General features: G+C 41.1%; 1 non-coding gene across 1 annotated transcript; it reads right to left on the bottom strand.

Moving 5' to 3' along the window:
- Nucleotides 1-6,522: 6,522 nt before the first annotated feature.
- On the bottom strand, nt 6,523-6,625 carry LOC144309244 (U6 spliceosomal RNA). Its single transcript, XR_013375305.1, has one exon. It is a non-coding gene; the product is annotated as a U6 spliceosomal RNA (small nuclear RNA).
- Nucleotides 6,626-18,682: the final 12,057 nt, after the last annotated feature.

Genomic DNA, 18,682 nt, shown 5'->3' with positions numbered 1-18,682 from the left:
TTAGGCTATAAAAAGACTGCAACTTCCATCTGGGGAGAGCATTCAGTTTCATTCTCCTCTGGATCAATCTCTGTGGGAGAAGCCAGCTTCCACATGCTAAGTCAGTCTGGTGGAGAGGCCAAAATGGTGAAAAGCAGCCTGCTAAAAATGCTGTGAGTGAGCCTGGAGGCAGATCTTTCCCTAGACAAGTCTCAGACGACTGCAGCCCTGAATAACACCTTGACCACAGCCTCAAGAGAGCTCCTGACCCAGAACCACTCAACTATACTGCTCCTGGGCTTCTAACCTATAGAAACTGTGAGTTTGTCACTTTAAGCTGTTAAGTTTTAGGGTAATTTGTGATGCAGAAATAGATAATACAATTGTCTTGGAGGGAAGACAGACTGGAGAAGGCAGAGATAAGTTAGAGTTGGCATTAGGCAAGGCAACAATGAAAATGTAAATCAGAACAGTAAGAACAGCGATGATGAATAAGGAACAAAGAATCTATGCCCAGAGCCTGATAGAAATTTAATTAACAGCTTTTATGTGCTGATTAAATTGAGTAGTACTGAGAGACAGAGATATTATAAGGCTCTTTCCATGTCCTGTTGAGATGACCAAGGAGATGGTAATGTCATTAATGAAAAATACAGTAAAGAAAAGGAAGCACATGAAGGGGGTACGGGGAGTAGACTGCGTGTTGCCATGTCTGTGTGTATTTTGGTTTCAAATGTGTTGATGCTCATATACTAGCTGACATATACAGAGAAACCCAAAAAGCTATTGCAAAATCATACCCTGCACACTTACTTAGGGCACAGCTAATTCAGACTACAGATGGAGACTGAACTTTAACAGAGATGGGACAAAATGATCCACACTCTGAGTAGTAATGCTCTAAAGTAGCTTCCAGACTTTCAATTCTGTTATTGTCTAAAAATAAAGGAAGGTTGTTCACAATATAATAAAGGTTCAGGGGTCCAGTGCTAAGATATTTGGAAGTCAAAAGACTGAGATGGGTGGAATTAAAGTATAGAAGAGGACACTTTAAAAAAAAAATAAAAGAGGAGGACACTTTGCCACTGGGATCATCAGGGCTAGAAAAATGCTTCCTATATGTATATATCAACAGGGTTTTCTTTTAAAAATTTCTTTGTGTGTGATACCGGATATGAGGAAAATAAGAAAAGAAATGCTTTGGGACATCTAGTCCCACTACTAACAAGGTAATGGTATAAATAAATGATTTAACAATAACAATTAAAAAAACCAGGACTCTGAGAGTAAATAAGTATGCATGACTTTCCTATGAAACCTGATAACACAAACAGTTTCCTATGGAAGTTTTACTTGCATGAAACTGTGCATTTGTATATTAAATAGGATACATCTAGATGGCCAATTTATTCACTTAAATAAAATAGCCTGTGACACTTTAAGCCAATATGTGAAAACACATCAAAGATTCAAAGTTAATATAGAGGACTCTAAGGAAAGAATTAAAAGCCTCAGGGAAAAATGTGCTGCCAAAACTGGAATGATAATGAGCTGAAACTTCAAATTTTATTCTTGCATTAGTTAATGCATTTGGGCAGAAATGTTGCTTAGAACAAACGTGTTTCAGGGCTTCTGATAGCCAAATGTCTTTTTCGCAGCCTCTACCCATCGCAAAATCACTAGTCCCTCATGTCTCCTTCTTTAGGTCAAATAACCCTACAAGTTCACCTCTTCAGCTCAACTTTTATCTCTCTGCTTGCTCTGCAGTAGGAAGTAGTCATATCCACCCTGTAAATCTGCACATTAGACCATTTCTGCTTCAACAGCTGAGTCCCACAGTGTGCCAGATTCAGGGAACTAGATAATTATGGATATTCCCTACACTAAAAGCTACCAATTAATGGTCATTTTTAATAGGAAACAGGTGTGGATCTCAGCTAACTTAACTGTGCAAGAGAGCTCACATTTCTTTATTGTCTTTAAGTCAACCTAAATTGGACTCTGAGCATTAGTTCCTCCTAGCTGGCAGGAAATCCAGTCTTAATCATTTGCACCCATCTTCCCTCCCTTCCCTCTGGGTTGTAAAATGTCCCAACCCCAAATCAATTATCAATCACTCATCTGCAGTGGTTACAGCTGAAAAGTCAGGAACGCAATAGTTACAATTACTTTCTACCTCCTGGGATGCATGCATTCATCAGTGAATAAGTGCCAGAGAAAACCCCCTTGTCCCCAGAGACTGCCTCAATGACAGTGGCATAATCTTGGGTTTTTTTTAAGATTTTATTTATTTGAGAGTGAGAAAAAGCAAGAGAGCACAAGAGGAAAGGAGGAGCAGACTCCCACTGAGCACGGAGCCCGATATGGGACTCGATTCCAGGACCCTGGGATCATAATCTGAGCCGAAGGCAGAAGCTCAATTGACTGAGCCACCCAGGCACTCTGCCATAGTCTTGTTCTAATTCTTATGTTTAATCTCAGACCTTTACCTTCCCTGACTCCAGACTTCCACCTAGTAAAATATCCAAATTCCTAAGCCCTTATTCCCATCATGAGGAATGTAGACAACCCTAGTCTAGCACAAGACCGGAGGCAAGACTGGGTAAGTGTAAGGAACACTCTTACAAATCTATACAAATGCCCAGAAGTTCATAGTCAAAATGTAGGTAAGGTAAATTATTGAAAGCTACATCTGAAACTAATGATGTGAAGATCATGAAAGTGGCTTACTGAAGTGGAGAGTGGACAAAGCCTGCTGGAATTTGATCCTGGCAGATGCTGCTTCAGATCCCCCCACCGTCACCTTCCATCCAGTCTTCCAGACTCAGGTCAACCATTTCCCACCCTCCTAGTCATCTGTACAAATCTTATTTAAGCCAGTGGTTACCAAAACATGGTCCAGGAGCCTCTGAAGGCTGTTGCCTAGAAGTTAGGAACATGAGCTTGGGAGAAAGACTGCCTGAGACTCCACCCTTCCCTCATATGTTTACCTTGTACAAATTATTTAACACCTTGAGCCTCGGTTTCCTCACTTCTAAACTAGGGATATTACTAGCATCTACTTCACTGGATGGCTACGACGACTAAAGGAGACAATACAAGTAAAATGGTTGTTTCTGTGCTTGGCACATAAAAACTGATCAGAAAAACTCAACTCCTCAGAGATGAGAAAAGCACTACTGCAGAAATATAATCATTTATTCAGTTCTTAAAGAAGAAAGAGTGACTCCAAAGACTTCATTCTTTCACTTAAATGAAAGGCTATTTGTTTACTGGCAACTTTGACAAGGTTAATAAAATCTGGTGTTCAAGGGCACCTGGGTGGCTTAGTCAGTTAAGCGTCCAACTCTTGATTTTGGCTCAGGTCGTGACCCTGGAGTTCCAGGATTGAGTCCCACATCGGGCTCCCTACATGGAGCCTGCTTCTCCCTCTGCCTGTGTCTCTTCCTGTCTTTCATGAATAAATAAATAAAATCTTTTTTTTTTAAAGATTTTATTTATTTATTCATGATAGTCACACAGAGAGAGACAGAGAGGCAGAGACACAGGCAGAGGGAGAAGCAGGCTCCATGCACCGGGAGCCCGATGTGGGATTCGATCCTGGGTCTCCAGGATCACGCCCCGGGCCAAAGGCAGGCGCCAAACCGCTACGCCACCCAGGGATCCCTAAATAAATAAAATCTTAAAAAAAAAATCTGGTGTTCATACCCTAATACTCATCCTTTACCCGACTTTTTAAAAATATTTTATTTATTTATTCATGAGAGAGAGAGAGAGAGAGAGAGAGAGAGGCAGAGACACAGGCAGAGGGAGAAGCAGGCTCCATGCAGGGAGCCCAATGTCGGACTCGATCCCGAGACTCCAGGATCATGCCCTGGGCTGAAGGCAGCACTAAACCACTGAGCCACCTGGGCTGCCCCCTTTACCTGACTTTTGTGGCAACTTGAAACCTCTCCCATACAGGCTTTGTCCCCACCATAGGAACACAGCAAATCCCTCTGCACATGCTGATGACATGCTCCCAACTTTGAGGAAGGATACTTTGTTTTGGTATATTATCAGTGTCTCAAGGTTGGTGAGATTTTTTTATTGCTGTTGTTCTTGCTCTTGAGTTATAAATTACTATTTAGGTTCATCAACATCAGTTCAATTTGAAAAGAATTGTTTGGCTAACTCTGCAGTGGTTACTGAAATATTTTGCAGCCACAGTACTGGGGCCCATAATGTTCCAACAAATGGACATTTAAAAGCATATCCACTGAATTTTTATGATTCCCTACCACCTGGTATCTCTGTAGATACTGAAAGGAAATTGTAATTTGATAAGCCTGGCATGTTTGAGACCTGCTAATCTCCCCCCATCAACACTGAAGAACATGGATGTGATTTCCTACATCAAATATTTTGCAGACTTTAAACTTGGAAATCCCATGCTATATAAATTAGAAAAGCCCAGGTAGGTCAAGACAGCAAGTGTACTAGGTGTACAAGGCCACTTGAATTCTTACTGAAACACAAAGGTCACAAATACCCACAATTACCTGGTGCTGAGCTGGGCCTAGAAGTCAAGGGTTATGGCTCTCAATCCACAATCCAGGGCTCATTTGCATGTTCCACATCAAGGCATGAAGCTTAGATCTGAGTTGAAATGTGATGTCTTGCCAACATAAATAATTGTTCAGCTGATAGAAACTTCAGGGAGCAGACAATTCCATCCCCCTCTCCAAAAAAAAAAAAAAAAAAAAAAAAAAAAAAAAACTTGGAAAGCTCAAATCCAAATCCATTCTACCATATAAATTAGCCAATTTCACAGTGTATGATAAGAAGCACTACTTTTCACTGCCTGTCTGAACTAGAACTCTGCAGCAGTACATTTTGTTTGGAGCAAATATCTTTTACTGAGCATTCACAGAATCATGATCTCATTTTCCAAAGTGTTATCTCTGAAAACATAATCAGCTGCAAGAAATTTATCTCTTTACATAAATTAATTTTGCAGACAATTTTTCATGCATACCTCCCCTCTCTTGAAGGCTAACACTAAATGAGACACACTTATGCTTACAACTACAATTTATCTTGGTTAGTGGGCATTTTGGCTCTCTGGGACAGGATTTTAATCTTCTGTAGGAGCAAAGCAACTTGGGAGGGAGGAGGTATGTCAAACTGTCAACAAAGAAAAGAAATGAAAAGAACCAAAGAAACCAATTTAAACTAATTCAAGGACAAAGGGACTATAAGAAGCACCGGAGGAAGTTGCCATCTGCAGGGAATGTTTTGGGCTCCACCTCTGTGGTCAACTCTGTATAGTCCTTGACCTATAATCCCCTTACCCTCCTATTTATCAATTTCTTTGTTCGTTGTTCTAATTGATATCTCCCTACAGAAATTAAGAATTTCACCAAAAAAACAATTTTACTAGGAAGATCTTGAAACCAGGTTGTTAAATCCAGAAATATTCCCCGCCAACTGGAAAATAATTGCTACCCTAAGTCTGTTGAGTCCTCCCTCCCACACTGACTGAACCACCCTAGGTCTGGAGAGCCCCAGGTGGGGGTTGCCTGGGCACCTGGTACCCAGTGGCCTTCCAGTCAGCCCACCACAACTCCCATGTACCTGTGCCCAACTTTGTGTGTCCTCCCAGACAGAGAAGGCCCAGTCCTCGGCTGGGAAGATGCCACTCCATTTGGCAGTGTTGGCACCCAGTGGACAAATGCACTTTGCCTATCTGGTCCCTGAGGCTGTGGCCCATCATCATAGGCTCATAATCCCTTGGAGTTGCCCCTGCGTAGCCAGCTCATAAAACTGCAAGGTACCAAAAAGGTTATTTGATCATTTGAACACCACCTCAGTTTGAAACTATGCTCAGTATTGTATTTTCTCCAAGATGTTTCTTTTTTATTAAATATAACAAGATTTCTGTCTGTTTTCCTCAAGAAAACACACATCCTCATTCCCTCATCTCAACATGAAAAGTCCACATGAACTTTCTGAAATGGCTGATTTCACAGAAACATCTGAAATTGCTTCCAACTCCCCTGAAGTTCTTCTTTATACCTGCATTTCAAATAAGATGAACCTGGGCATGTGCCCTCATCAAAAAGAAAAAAAAAACGCATATTACAATTTTGGTTGTCAATTATACAATAAAGCTGAAATAAATAAATACACACACACTCACAGTGAGAGAAAAAAAGATGTATGAGCAATTTGGTTTTCTTTTTTTTTTTTTTTTAATATTTTTTTTCTTTATTTATTTATGATAGTCACACAGAGAGAGAGAGAGGCAGAGACACAGGCAGAGGGAGAAGCAGGCTCCATGCACCAGGAGCCCGACATGGGATTCGATCCCGGGACTCCAGGATTGCGCCCCGGGCCAAAGGCAGGCGCCAAACCACTGCGCCACCCAGGGATCCCCAGCAATTTGGTTTTCTGAGTTCTCTTATTCCTCTTCTCCCCCACTCATGCTGCACTGACTGCAATGCCATGAAGAAAAAGTCCATTTCATTATATGTATTATTAGAGCTAAGTAAGACTGGCATGAACAATAAGCCATCAAGTATTTGCGTGTCATCCTTGCACAGGGGCCATGATAATCTTCTCTGTATCATTCCAATTTTACTATATGTGCTGCTGAAGCAAGCACAAGCCATCAAATATTTGATTAGGACCACGTTAGTTTTATTAAAGATACTGTGCCACACAGATTTAAGTAATTATATGTTTATGTGATCTGTGATCCTTTCGCCTCTCTCCATAATTCTCTCTGGTTGGGTATTATTGGCTATTGTAGACTATGGCTAAATATTATAATCTTTCCCCATCCTATTTTCCCTTAAACTGTCTGATTTTTAATGTCTGATTCATAGAATGTAAAGTATTTTAAGAACATGTTATATTATGGCAGAAATACCATTATTTGGGTTTAATTCTAGCCTGTTATTTTGTGCTTTCTATTCTATGCTATTTCTAGACTTTCTTCAATTGTAATATTTGCCTGAAGAATAAAACAAAACTTATTTACACTGGGTTTGGTCAAAACAATATTTCTCTGCATTTAAAATAGCTTTGCATGTAAAATATAGACTGGATTTCAAAGATTTAATATAAGAAAAATGTAAAACATCTTATTAATATTTTGTGTTCATTAAAAGTTGAAATAACCATTTGGACATATCAGGTTAAATAAGGGAATGTCAAGAGTAGATATTGGGTTGTACATTTAGTCAAGTATATGAGAAACGGGCAATCTGAAAAATTTATTAAGCTATCACATTAATCTGGTACAACTATAACTTGAGTTCTTCTAGTTATTTTAACTCTATATATAATGTTTAAAAATTAGCTTTTTGGAGGTACCTGGATGACTCAGTTGGTGGAGCTTGCAGCTCTTGATGTCATGGTTTTGAGTGTGAGCCCCATGTTAGGTATAGCAATTACTTAAAAGTAAAATCTTAAATGGGGTGCCTGGGTGGCTCAGGTCATGATCTCAGGGTTGTGGGATCAAGCCCAGCATTCAGGCTCCTTGCTCAGCTGGGAGTCTGCTTAAGATTCTTTCCTTCCCTCTCTCTCTAAAATAAATAAAATCTAAAAATAAACAAAATCTTTTTAAAATGTAGCTTTTTAACACTCAAATATTAATGTAACTATGTTTAAAAAATAATACAAACTTTATTGCTGAGCACTTTTTATATAGTACAACTGCCAAACTACTGTTTCTCCTGGATAATAAGTTTGCAGTGACTTCTATTTGTTCCTCATCTACAATTAACAGGCCAAACAATATCTCAGAAATGGAGTACCTTGTTGTAAACATTGACCATACATTTATTAAGTTCCTGGCATTGTATTCATGCATATGATATAGAGATCAGGAAAACTAAATAGCCTCTGCCTCCAAGAAGACAGATAGGTAATAATAACATAAGGAGAAATATCAATCGCTCAAAGGAAACACCAACCCTTTTTATACAATGAGCTACAAACTATTTTGCTGCAATATTATTCCTACCCATATACATATAAAGGGTATTGAATTACTGAATTTGGGGAACATTTCTACTGCCTTCGCATAAGATTTGAAGTTTCATGGTTTCAGAGAACAGTGACAGACTCAAATGATATTCAAACACTTAGGATTCTTTTTCTTTCTCTAAAAATATCAAGAATACTTTTTAATAGCTACCATCTGTCGGCAAATATTATGTGACAGGTATAATGCTAAAGATGCGTTGCTTCACACAATTCTATGCTTATTTTTCCCTTTACACAGTAAGGAAAGAGAATGTGAAAGGTTAATTAATTTGTCCAATCACTATGGTGCTTTAGGTTTGTTGGACTGTTCTGCTATGTGTGTGTGTGTGCCTTCTCCCTATTTAGACATCTGATACAAATGCCAAAAGGAACAAAGGTTGAAATTTGACCTTGATGAGGACACCAGAAAAAAAGATTCAAGCCTTGTTCTCAAAATGAAGATTTCCTTGCAAATAAAAACTCTCACTCACATAATATTCATTTTGTGCCAGACCTTCTTCTAGGAGCTGATTATTAAATTAAAATTAAAATGGATGCAGGGATGCCTGCGTGGCTCAGCAGTTGAGCATCTGCCTTTGGCTCAGGTCGTGATACCAGGGTCCGGATTGAGTCCAGCATCAGGCTCCTTGCAGGGGGCCTGTTTCTCCCTCTGCCTGTGTCTCTGCCTGTCTGTGTCTCTCATGAATAAATAAAACCTTAAAAAAAACAAAAAAAAAAGAAATGGATGCTACTCACTGGGTAACTTACCACTATATTAAAGAGGACAAAACTGAGGAGAAAATGTTATTTAGAATATTCTCCTTAATTATAGCAGGTAACTCAGCTTCAATCTAAATTTTGTTCACCACAGATATCAGGTTAACTTAGGGGCTTAGACAGCAGAATAGAAAATCCTTGACCATTTATGGAAACATATTTTTCAAAGAAACTCATTCTAAGGGAAGAGAATCACAAGGAATAATTTGGGCACCAGAAGAGTGGACAAGATCAAAGAAAGAGACAGGTCTTCAGATCGTCTGGATTGATGATAGAGCCTCAGAATCTGGGGTCTGAAGCAAAAAAGCCAACAAAATTCTTAAGAACTGAACCACCAGGTGTCAACTGCGGCAGTTCCATTCATGGGCAACAGAACCCACTACCCATGGTTCTTGCAGCAAAAGGGACACTGTGCTTTGGAAGCAGACATCAGTGCCTTCAGCATGGGCCTTGCACACCTTCAGGACAACCATTAGCTCTGGCCTCATCTCTGGAAACCACCAATAGAGAACTAGCTGCCATCTTGGGCATTAGCAGTTTAAACAGATTTTCCTATAAAGGTCTGGAGCAGGGGAGAACATAAACATGGATGCCACATGGGGTGCCTGACTGGCTCAGTCAGTAGAGCATGTAACTCCTGATCTCAGGGTCATGAGTTCAAGCCCAATGTTGGGCACAGAAATTATATATATAAATAACTAACATGGGTGCCACAGGGCAACCAATGGAATTACTTTTTGGAATCTTCATGAGACTTCTTTGAGACTACCAAGACCATCTGGAAGGAATCTGAAAGACCAGAGTTCCAAAAGAGTGCTGGAGGTGGAAGCAGAGCCTAGGACCATAAATGTGTGCTCATTTTCTGCAAATTTGTATTACGTAGATTTGTAATGTTGCAGTGTGAAAAGATTAATGAGGACTAACTTTATGTATGAAATCTGAATAATTCGTCCATGATTTTAAGAATCTCATCATTCCAGGGCACGTGGGTGGCTCAGTGGTTGAGCGTCTGCCTTTGGCTCAGGTCGTGATCCCAGGGTTCTGGGATCAAGTCCTGCATCAGGCTCCCCACAGGGAGCCTGCTTCTCCCTCTGCCTATGTCTCTGCCTCTCTCTCTCTGTGGCTCTCATGAATAAATAACATCTTTTTTTTTTTAATAACATCTTTAAAAAAAACAAAACAAAACCAATCTCATCATGCCAAAGCTACAGGACCAAGTAAATTTCATATTGAGTTGATCCTATTTGCACATGGCACAACCCCATTAGCTATTAAACAGAAATAATGTACCTATTTGAATATTCATCTGAATTACATGGGTTTTGAATTATACAAGGTGTATGAATTTTGTCACCGTTGCTTTGACCTACTCAAACTCCAGGCTTGTGTGGCTGGGATGCTTGGGTTATATAAACAGCAGAGACAAAGAGGCTGGCGAATCATACAGCCATTCTAATAGAAAATAGCACTTTTTCCTTTCATTCCAATAAATTAATACCTCCTTTCTTACAACATGGCATTTTCTCAGAAGACTCCTGAAAATGAATTAAGTAGGAGGTGCATTCTTAAGCTAGCTCCTGCAGAGACTTATCTCCTAAGTAACCATTATACTGATGTGGCTGTAATATTTTTATTTTTAAATTCATTTGTGATTACATCAATCTATTTCTCATCTCTGGGCTTAAATCTGTCTGCCCACTCAGAAGTCACCCATGGCCATAAGCAGTTCATAAGCTTTTTGTAAAGACAGTCTTCTGAAATAAAGAGACTGTGTTGGCTGTAATAGATTTTTGTTTTCGTTTTTATGGCAAAGGTAAATACAGTCGCCAAGATAAGCAGGCTCTTACAGCGAGTTTTTTTTTTTTTAAAAAAACAGCTTTGAAATTACTTTAATAATCATAAAGTATAAAGAATAGAACTGTACTGTCCACTATGGTGGCCATTAACCACATTAGGCTATTAAGCACTTTAAATAGGGTTAGTCTGGGGATCCCTGGGTGGCGCAGCAGTTTGGCGCCTGCCTTTGGCCCAGGGCGCAATCCTGGAGACCCGGGATCGAATCCCACATCGGGCTCCTGGTGCATGGAGCCTGCTTCTCCCTCTGCCTGTGTCTCTGCCTCTCTCTCTTTCTCTCTGTGTGACTATCATAAATAAGTTTTAAAAAAAATTTAAAAAAAAATTAAAAAAATATAGGGTTAGTCTGGGTTGAGGTGTGCTTTAAATGTAAAATATAGACTGGATTTCAAAGATTTACTATAAGAAAAATGTAAAATGTCATTAATATTTTGTGTTCATTAAAAGTAGAAATGATTGTGTGGATATATCAGGTTAAATAAAATATAGTAAAAATGTTATTTCATCTGTTTCTTGTTACTTTTTCAAATGGGACTAATAGAAAATGTAAAAATACATACGTAACTCACATGATATTTCTTTTTGACAGCACTGAGCTAGATGCTGCCATGATTCCTCCATCACCATATTCTTCCTCCATCTTTATATAGATGGTATGCTGGTGCTGGAGAATTTAGCACTCTTCCATCAGTAGAGGCCCAGATATTTCCAGAATATTTTTTTTTAAGATTTTATTTATTTATTCATGGGAGACACAGAGAGAGGCAGAGACACAGGCAGAGGGAGAAGCAGGCTCCATGCAGGGACCCTGACGTGGGACTCGACCCTGGGTCCCCAGGATCAGGCCCTGGGCTGAAGGCGGCGCCAAACCGCTGAGCCACTCGGGCTGCCCTTCCAGAATATTTCTGAATATTCTCAGGGAATGTGTGTATGTCCTGGCTATCACTCAGAACTACCTTCATACTTCTACCCCTCAGAACATAACATCTTTTCCCATCTCTCCTCACCCCTAGTTTCAGCCCCGTAAGGACTCATGTTTCACAAAAAAATTTTTAGACCAAAAAAAAAAATTGTTTTTCATGGACACATGTCTTTCCTTAATGAGACAGACTTCTAAGCAGTAATCTAGTTCCCCATTTCCACAACCTCTCTCACCAGATCCACCTCTAGGTCTTTGGTTTGCATAACCAAAAAGCCCCTCAAAATGTTTTCCCAAACAAGAATAGTCGTTCCCCAAGACAAGTCCTGCACCCCAGAGCACAGAATATGAATAAGGCTGCCTGCCAATGCTAACCCAGTTCCCATCATTCCTTGCATCTCTCACTATATAGACTTGGTAACACCTCACTGGGCAGGCTCTGCAGCCAGAGAGAAGTGTTACAGGAGCTGTGTGTGTACCATGATCGCTGACTGGGGTCTGTTCGTTCAAGCCTCTTTGTTCACTTAAATGCATTCATCCTCAAGCTTCACTCTGCAACATCTGGGTATTTTTGAATTGCTGGTCGTAAACTGTTAGCTTTGATTAGATACCTGTGCATTTAGCCCTATCTGTGGGCCAAGCACTGTGCTGGGTCAGAGGGATGCTGGGAACCTGGGGACAGGCTTCGTCCCTGTCTCCCATCCTGGGTACTCCTGCCCAACTGTGCCTTCGCTGAGCCTCACAGAGTATGCGTGCACCTGGGGGGAGGAGGACTGTTGAGGGAAAAACGCCAGAACTCCCTCAGCTGGTACCTAAATAGAGGGAGGGAGGGGTTTCCAAGCAGGTGGGTGATGGAGCACATTGCCCTGTGGCTAAAAGGAAGAGAGAACCAGGACTGTGCTGGGCTTCAATGATGGTTTCTTAAGAATTCAGTAACACATTGTAATGTATACTTTTTTCACTCGTTTAAACTTCATCAGAGAAATGGCTGTTCCAGGTCTGAACAAGGAAAGGGATAAGACATCATGTTAACTCAGAAAGTAGGGAAGTTCTCAAAGATTCATAGGTGGGGTCCACAGGACATGGAAGTTAGCTCCTACCGTCCAAAGTCATAACATTTTGAAAAATAAGAATGGACTCTGGTTCCACTCAAGATGAAGTAAGGACAGTCCCACACCATCTCTCCCTTTGATTATGACAGAAAAAACTTAGACATGATATATAAAGCAACTCCCAGAAGTCTCTGCAAGGTGGATATATTAGTTTGCCTTTGCTGCTGAAACAAATCATCACAAATTTAGTGGTTCAAAACAACACAAATACATTACCATATAGTCCTGGAAGTCAGAAACCTAAAATGGGTGGGCAAGGCTGTGTTCCTTCTAGAAGCTCTGGAGGGGAACCTTTTTCCTTCCCTTTCCAGCTTCTAGATGCTGCCCCAACTCCTTGGCTCCTGGTCCCTTCCTCCTCTATCAATCACTCTTTTACTTCTGTCCTCACATCTTCTCTGACTCTGACTCTCCTGCCTCCTTCTTACAAGGGCCTTGGTGATTAGATTACACCCACCCAGATAATCCAGAACAGTCTTCCCCATTGCAAGATCATTAACATAATCAGGTCGGCAAAATCCTTTTAGCCACGTGAGGTACCATATTCACAGGTTCCAGATCTTTGAACGTGGACCTCGGGGCGGGTGTGGGGGGGGGGGAGCAGAGGGCATTATTCCACCTAGCACAGTGGATAAAGAGCAAGAGGACTGAGTAAGGAACCCAGGTCTTAAGGGATGACCTGGAAGTGAGTTCTCAGGTTTTTTTCTTTTTTTTCTCCTTCCATACATCCCAGCTCAAGCTCTGAGGACGGAGAGCGCACAGATGGAGGGTGCTCCGAGGCAAGCCTGCTCTCTCCAGCCCTGGGGAGCGGAGGGGCGCACGGTCTGCGGGACGGAGCACGTAGGACAGAAAGGCTGTTTGTAGGAGTCCAGAATCGAATCAAACAGAGAGAATACAGCCGTCGCTCTTTATTCGCGGGGTATACGTGCCAAGGGGGTGCCCAACCCTAGGTGTACTATGTTTTGTCCTATGCATACATACCTATGACAGAGTCTAACGTCTCAGTGGGGCGCAATGAGGGCAGCCCGGGTGGCGCAGCGGTCAGCCCAGGGCGTGACCCCGGGGTCACGGGATCGAGTCCCGACGCGGGACTCCCCCATTTTTGTTTTAATATAACGTTTTCAAGGTTGAAGAGCTTGCAGGAAGATGTCATACATAACAGGGCAAGGACCTCTCCCGTGTCCCCACTCTCTTCCTCTCTCCCCTGTACACCCATGTGATTGTCTCTGCATCCTGAATGGATGACCTCCCCACTCCCCGAACCCAAATCTCAATGTATTCATGTAAGAGTCTCTCCCTCTCTCTTTCTGTCTCTCTCATGCGTAGTAATCAAGAATATCTCAAAAAAAAAAAAAAAAAAAGAAAGAAAGAAAGAAAGAAAAGAAAAGAAAAGAAAAGAAAAGAAAAGAAAAGAAAAGAAAAGAAAAGAATCGAGTCCCGCATCGGGCTCCCTGCATGGAGCCTGCTTCTCCCTCTGCCTGTGTCTCTGCCTCTCTCTCTGTGTCTCTCATGAATAAAAAAAAAAAAAAAAAAAAAAAAAAGTCCCAGCGACTACTACAAGCAAGCAAGACTTCCCAACAAGTATGGTGCTCTTGTGAAGAACTTTGGAGCCTCAAATTATCTCTCAGTCTATCCATCTAAGCAGGATCATTTCTGAACTTAGAGTAAATATCTCCTGCTACTGTTCTCACAATCCTTCACTGAAATTTCTGAGACGGAATAAGTTACATAAAGCACCACCTGGTTTCTATATACTGAAGTCCAGTTTCTACCATGGATAGCTTTATGTCTTCTTCAGCTCTCTATTACTTTTCTTGCCTATGCCTCAGGTGGAGATCCCCCAGAAGCAAGCACTGAGACAGGAATTTGAATGCCCGTAGCTGATCTGGGAGGTGATCCTAGGAAGCTCTGGTAGGGGAGTGGGAAGATAAAAGAGAAAAGGGATGGAAGCCAATACAGAATGCGTTCATGAGCAGCTTGTTACTATGAGCAAAAGGGGCTTAATCCTACTGGGCATCTCAGGGAGATGATGTTGAACAGGCCTCTCAAGAGCTGGGGAAGCGGAGACATTTATCCATCAACCCTATTCATCCCTGGTTGAGGGTAGCTCCCAGGGGCCTTCGGTCCCCGCCACTTCTGGCCTGGCCTGCCCTGCAAAGGGCTAAAGCACAAACCCACTACTGCTAAGAAGCCATTGGCACTGATGAGTACCAGAATAGCAAGTGCCTGGAGGTGTAGGTGGCGCACCAACTTCATCTGCTATGATGAGTAACCAAGACCCCTTCGGCCTACGCTGTTCTGCACTAGCCCCTGGTGGCACTATTCCTATATAATAACCAACTGGCATAGGATAACTAACTTGCTCTCAAGTCACCCAACATGGTTGACTTGGCTTCTTCTGTTCTCTGGGAACGGTTTCAGAAGGATCCTTATAACCTAGTGAACATAAGCAAAGAAGGCAAAGAGTAAACATGTCCGTGAAATGCAAGTGTTACCGTCACTATTTACTGACATGGTGGATGACATTTAGTTCCAGTGCTTCTTCTCATCATTTTGACAGCTTACTTATCCCAGTGAACTGTATTGGTTTCAGTCTGAGCTAACAAATTCCCATTGATCAGCAGAAGCAAAGGAAAAATCCACTATCGGGAAAGGAAATGTCTGTGAAAGTGATGTTGGATTCAGATACCTTGGCTTCAAGCAAAATGATAGCCTCCAGTAATGCAGTATGATTTTTTTTTTCCTCACAATATCTTGGTCTCAAAACATGATTTACTCTTATTTAAGTGTATATGCATGTTAGATTATGAAATGATGATTTCCTCCAAGTAAAACTAAGTGTGCAAATGTCTCTTTCAACGGGAGCCTGAAGTAGTGATATTTGTCTTTTTGCTCTTCCATCTCTTCCAATCCTCTTTGACATTCCCACCAGTGTCCTTATATTTCAGTAGAAACCAATGGTCTACACTGGAGTGGGGGGATCCTTAGGAGATATGGGTGAGTCTTTGTGGCCTCACCCAGGTCTTCCTGTCATGTTCCTAATTTATATCTCCCTTTCATCTCACCTCTCAAAATTCCTATTCCAGCTGGATCTCATGTATATAATGAACTAATTCATATTAAGGTATAAATAGCTAAAAAGAGCTCAATTCTTTATAATTCCCCCAAAATACTTTGTATTTTAGAAAGCAATGTGTTATTAATGGTGTGATCTTAGGTAATGTGTTGGAAAATCTGTGAGATTTTTTTTTTTTTTTTGTAGAAAGGCTTTTAGTGACATTTCTCAGATCCCTCCATTTCAGTTACTACCTTTTCCATCTTGTGGTAGCAGTCCTAGAAAGATTCCAATAAAAATACTGTAAGGCAATGGAATAAATTGTCTTTGAGAAGAAGGAGCAGGTTAGAATGAAAACGTACACTTCTCTGCAATATGGTCCCTTTTTAAGTTTGATTTCTATGAGAAAAAAAAAAAGGTTGATTTCTATGGAGTTCTATTTGTTTATCCCACGGTGGTCCCACCGAAAAGCAGAGAGAGAAGAACTCCCGAAAAGTAATTGAATAGTAATGGTGTGTACAGAGGAGTCTCTGATAGAAAATAAAAGTTTGTGGAGAATTCAACCTCAGAAAATAATTTCCCAGAGACTATCCAATCCAACATATGCCACCAAAGGCACAGATTGTTGGTTCACCCCTAATGTCTCTGTATCCCTCTCATAACTCCTTATTTTCAGCTGGACACCTCATACCAGGTAAAGTCTACATTTCCCAGACTGCTGTTCAGTTAGGTTGGCCATATGACTAAGTTCTAGCTGATGAGCTATAAATGTGATCTCATCATGTAATCTTATCGGAAGACCTTTCCTAAGAGCAAGAGCTCAACTTTGTTCCTTCTTTGCCCTGCCCTGCCTCCTATGGCCTCTGCTTTCGTCCTGCTGCTAAACATGTTGATGGATGGGATGGCTCTAATTCCATCTTGAACTGTTAGGACAAGGGCCATACCCTGGGAAAGCAGAGAGGAGAGCTGGAGGTAGCCAGGGCCTCTGAAGACAGCCAGGGCTTCAAAGTGAGAAGCACAAAGCTCTATTGCTTCTGTTACAGTCAAACTAATCCCAACTGATGCATCATCCTTTTTTTTTCTTAAGATTTTATTTTTGGGATGCCTGGGTGGCTCAGCTGTTGAGCGTCTACCTTCAGCTCAGGGCATGATCCCAGGATCTGGGATTGAGTCCCACATTGGGCTCCCTGCATGAAGCCTGCTTCTCCCTCTGCCTATGTCTCTGCCTCTCTCTCTCAATCTGTGTTTCTTATGAATAAATAAATAAAATCTTAAAAAAATATATTTTATGTTTAAGTAATCTCTACACCCAACATGGGGCTCAAATTTACAACCCCAAAATCAAGAGTTGCACCCCCCCATCCTTTTTTTTTTTTTTTTTTACTCAACTTCTCATAGAAAAGAAGGATCTGTGACTCATGCAGACTCATTCCCAGGTTGGAAAGCTAGTTTTAACACATGTGTCAACAGCCTAGTGTTGTACAGATGATTTTTTAACATTCTCCTTTCTTGTTATTTCATTATGATCTTTGATGCCTAGATAATTGGAGCGTCAGAGGAAAGTGACAAGAATAAAGCCAATGTAATAACTTGTCAGTTAAAAAACAATAATAAAGAATAATCAGAAGCATGAGTTTAATCCTGGCTCTATCTGCACATTATTAAGCAGAACTGTTTGGAAGCTGGGGAAAATGAGAGGCCTAGCAGGCACTGAAAAACTCTGTAATCCTTGCACCCTAGGAATGAACAACTGAATAAATCCCAAGAGGTTTAATGACCTTTGTTTTCCAAAATGAATTATAACTTTAAGGCTGAAATAAGATCCAAAGATTTTTTCATGAAGCATGTTGCAGAAATCACCTTGTAACAGTAACAGGCATGTATGTATAGCTCCACAATCAAAAAGTTAATCATGCTATGTTGGGTCTTTCTAAACAGTTATATATTGGAAGGTCAAGATATTACTTCAAATAGTAACACATGTGAGATAATGGCACTCTTCTTCATTTAATGGAAATATTATTTAGGTATGAAAAGATCAATTTGAAAAAATAACCTCACAAACTTAACTTATTGGACACTGGTTGTTCCCTAACAAGATGAATTAAAATAAATGTCTCCTGGGACACCTGGGTGGCTCAGCAGTTAAAGTGCCTGCCTTCAGCCCAGGGCGTGATCCTGGAGTCCCGGGATCGAGTCCCACATCGGGCTCCCTGCATGGAGCCTGCTTCTCCCTCTGCCTGTGTCTCTGCCTCTCTCTCTCTCTCTCTGTTCTCTCATGAATAAATAAATAAAATCTTCTTAAAAAAATAAAATAAATAAATGTCTCCTACTTTTTGTTGACACATCATTTTGCAATCCCTTGGCAAATCTTGCGATTTTGTTTCCTGCATTGTTTAAAAAAACCTGATGCTCCTAGGCCCTTGGTAATTTCCCCAAACACTGTTCACAGCTTTGGCCACACATTAGAATCACTAGGGAGCTTTTTAAAAGACCCAGGCCCAGGCCCAATCCCAGACCAATTGAGTAAGAACTTCTTGAAGTTTGGGCTGAAGCACTAGCATTTTCCTTATTACCCCAGGTGATTTTTTTTTTTTTAAGATTTTATTTATTTATTCATGAGAGACACAAGCAGAGGGAGAAGCAGGCTCCATGCTGGGAGCCTGATGTGGGACTCGATCCCAGGACTCCAGGATCACACCCTGGGCCAAAGGCAGGAGCTAAACCGCTGAGCCACCCAGGGATCCCCTTACCTCAGGTGATTTTATTTTATTTTTTTATTTTTATTTTTTTTTAATTTTTATTTATTTATGATAGTCACAGAGAGAGAGAGAGAGAGGCAGAGACATAGGCAGAGGGAGAAGCAGGCTCCACACACCGGGAGCCCGATGTGGGATTCGATCCTGGGTCTCCAGGATCGTGCCCTGGGCCAAAGGCAGGCGCCAAACCGCTGCGCCACCCAGGGATCCCCTCAGG

The sequence above is a fragment of the Canis aureus genome, chromosome X (assembly GCF_053574225.1).
Source record: "Canis aureus isolate CA01 chromosome X, VMU_Caureus_v.1.0, whole genome shotgun sequence".
NCBI classification, from domain to species: domain Eukaryota; kingdom Metazoa; phylum Chordata; class Mammalia; order Carnivora; family Canidae; genus Canis; species Canis aureus.
This window is presented reverse-complemented; position numbering and strand designations above follow the sequence as displayed.